The sequence below is a fragment of the Parasteatoda tepidariorum genome, chromosome 5, assembly GCF_982258835.1.
Source record: "Parasteatoda tepidariorum strain Cologne lab strain chromosome 5, Ptep-v5.0, whole genome shotgun sequence".
In the NCBI taxonomy this organism is placed as follows: domain Eukaryota; kingdom Metazoa; phylum Arthropoda; class Arachnida; order Araneae; family Theridiidae; genus Parasteatoda; species Parasteatoda tepidariorum.
The window spans coordinates 116045205-116048554 of record NC_141759.1 but is presented as its reverse complement, the minus strand read 5'-3'; the positions used below and the strand labels follow the sequence as shown (position 1 = coordinate 116048554).

At 32.2% G+C, this 3350-nt stretch overlaps 1 long non-coding RNA gene across 1 annotated transcript; it reads right to left on the bottom strand.

Annotated features, from left to right (window-relative positions):
- Positions 1-881: 881 nt before the first annotated feature.
- Positions 882-1979, bottom strand: LOC147810047 (uncharacterized). The gene is made up of 3 exons (XR_015433565.1): positions 1844-1979; positions 1136-1510; positions 882-1038 (listed from the first exon to the last, which is right to left on the bottom strand). It is a non-coding gene; the product is annotated as an uncharacterized LOC147810047 (long non-coding RNA).
- Positions 1980-3350: the final 1371 nt, after the last annotated feature.

Sequence of the window (3350 nt, the reverse complement as noted above, 5' to 3'; positions counted from 1 at the left end):
TTGGGGTGGATCTTTTCTCTTCCTCCATCTTTACAAAACGATGAAATCATCCATGACAATCTTTCCTCATTGGAGAATTGTCCCCTTCTGCACCTTAAAAGAAGAATAAAACATACTTTGCGTTAATCATTATCTAAGATGAAATAAATTAGTTTTTAAGGTAGATCAATTATAATAAATATTAACATACTTTCAGAAGGGATTTCTCTCCAACAACTGAAAGCTTGTCATTTCCATTGGGGTGGATCTTTTCTCTTCCTCCATCTTTACAAAACGATGAAATCATCCATGACAATCTTTCCTCATTGGAGAATTGTTCCCTTCTGCACCTTAAAAGAAGAATAAAACATACTTTGCGTCAAACATTATCTAAGATGAAATAAATTAGTTTTTAAGGTAGATCAATAATAATAAATATTAACATACTTTCAGAAGGGATTTCTCTCCAACAACTGAAAGCTTGTCATTTCCATTGGGGTGGATCTTTTCTCTTCCTCCATCTTTACAAAACGATGAAATCATCCATGACAATCTTTCCTCATTGGAGAATTGTCCCCTTCCGCACCTTAAAAGAAGAATAAAACATACTTTGCGTTAAACATTATCTAAGATGAAATAAATTAGTTTTTAAGGTAGATCAATAATAATAAATATTAACATACTTTCAGAAGGGATTTCTCTCCAACAACTGAAAGCTTGTCATTTCCATTGGGGTGGATCTTTTCTCTTCCTCCATCTTTACAAAACGATGAAATCATCCATGACAATCTTTCCTCATTGGAGAATTGTCCCCTTCTGCACCTTAAAAGAAGAATAAAACATACTTTGCGTTAAACATTATCTAAGATGAAATAAATTAGTTTTTAAGGTAGATCAATAATAATAAATATTAACATACTTTCAGAAGGGATTTCTCTCCAACAACTGAAAGCTTGTCATTTCCATTGGGGTGGATCTTTTCTCTTCTTCCATCTTTACAAAACGATGAAATCATCGATGAAAATCTTTCCTCATTGGAGAATTGTTTCCCTTCTGCACCTTAAAAGAAGAATAAAACATACTTTGCGTTAAACATTATCTAAGATGAAATAAATTAATTTTTAAGGTAGATCAATAATAATAAATATTAACATACTTTCAGAAGGGATTTCTCTTCAACAACTGAAAGCTTGTCATTTCCATTGGGGTGGATCTTTTCTCTTCCTCCATCTTTACAAAACGATGAAATCATCCATGACAATCTTTCCTCATTGGAGAATTGTTCCCTTCTGCACCTTAAAAGAAGAATAAAACATACTTTGCGTCAAACATTATCTAAGATGAAATAAATTAGTTTTGAAGGTAGATCAATAATAATAAATATTAACATACTTTCAGAAGGGATTTCTCTCCAACAACTGAAAGCTTGTCATTTCCATTGGGGTGGATCTTTTCTCTTCCTCCATCTTTACAAAACGATGAAATCATCCATGACAATCTTTCCTCATTGGAGAATTGTCCCCTTCCGCACCTTAAAAGAAGAATAAAACATACTTTGCGTTAAACATTATCTAAGATGAAATAAATTAGTTTTTAAGGTAGATCAATAATAATAAATATTTACATACTTTTAGAAGGGATTTCTCTCCAACAACTGAAAGCTTGTCATTTCCATTGAGGTGGATCTTTTCTCTTCCTCCATCTTTACAAAACGATGAAATCATCCATGACAATCTTTCCTCATTGGAGAATTGTCCCCTTCTGCACCTTAAAAGAAGAATAAAACATACTTTGCGTTAAACATTATCTAAGATGAAATAAATTAGTTTTTAAGGTAGATCAATAATAATGAATATTAACATACTTTCAGAAGGGATTTCTCTCCAACAACTGAAAGCTTGTCATTTCCTTTGGGGTGGATCTTTTCTCTTCCTCCATCTTTACAAATCGATGAAATCATCCATGACAATCTTTCCTCATTGGAGAATTGTCCCCTTCTGCACCTTAAAAGAAGAATAAAACATACTTTGCGTTAAACATTATCTAAGATGAAATAAATTAGTTTTTAAGGTAGATCAATAATAATAAATATTAACATACTTTCAGAAGGGATTTCTCTCCAACAACTGAAAGCTTGTCATTTCCATTGGGGTGGATCTTTTCTCTTCCTCCATCTTTACAAAACGATGAAATCATCCATGACAATCTTTCCTCATTGGAGAATTGTCCCCTTCTGCACCTTAAAAGAAGAATAAAACATACTTTGCGTTAAACATTATCTAAGATGAAAAAAATTAGTTTTTAAGGTAGATCTAAGATCTATAATAATAAATATTAACATACTTTCAGAAGGGATTTCTCTCCTACAACTGAAAGCTTGTCATTTCCATTGGGGTGGATCTTTTCTCTTCCTCCATCTTTCCAAAACGATGAAATCATCCATGACAATCTTTCCTCATTGGAGAATTGTCCCCTTCTGCACCTTAAAAGAAGAATAAAACATACTTTGCGTTAAACATTATCTAAGATGAAATAAATTAGTTTTTAAGGTAGATCAATAATAATAAATATTAACATACTTTCAGAAGGGATTTCTCTCCAACAACTGAAAGCTTGTCATTTCCATTGGGGTGGATCTTTTCTCTTCCTCCATCTTTACAAAACGATGAAATCATCCATGACAATCTTTCCTCATTGGAGAATTGTCCCCTTCTGCACCTTAAAAGAAGAATAAAACATACTTTGCGTTAAACATTATCTAAGATGAAATAAATTAGTTCTTAAGGTAGATCAATAATAATAAATATTAACATACTTTCAGAAGGGATTTCTCTCCAACAACTGAAAGCTTGTCATTTCCATTGGGGTGGATTTTTTCTCTTCCTCCATCTTTACAAAACGATGAAATCATCCATGACAATCTTTCCTCATTTGAGAATTGTCCCCTTCTGCACCTTAAAAGAAGAATAAAACATACTTTGCGTTAAACATTATCTAAGATGAAATAAATTAGTTTTTAAGGTAGATCAATAATAATAAATATTAACATACTTTCAGAAGGGATTTCTCTCCAACAACTGAAAGCTTGTCATTTCCATTGGGGTGGATCTTTTCTCTTCCTCCATCTTTACAAAACGATGAAATCATCCATGACAATCTTTCCTCATTGGAGAATTGTCCCCTTCTGCACCTTAAAAGAAGAATAAAACATACTTTGCGTTAAACATTATCTAAGAGGAAATAAATTAGTTTTTAAGGTAGATCAATAATAATAAATATTAACATACTTTCAGAAGGGATTTCTCTCCAACAACTGAAAGCTTGTCATTTCCATAGGGGTGGATCTTTTCTCTTCCTCCATCTTTACAAAA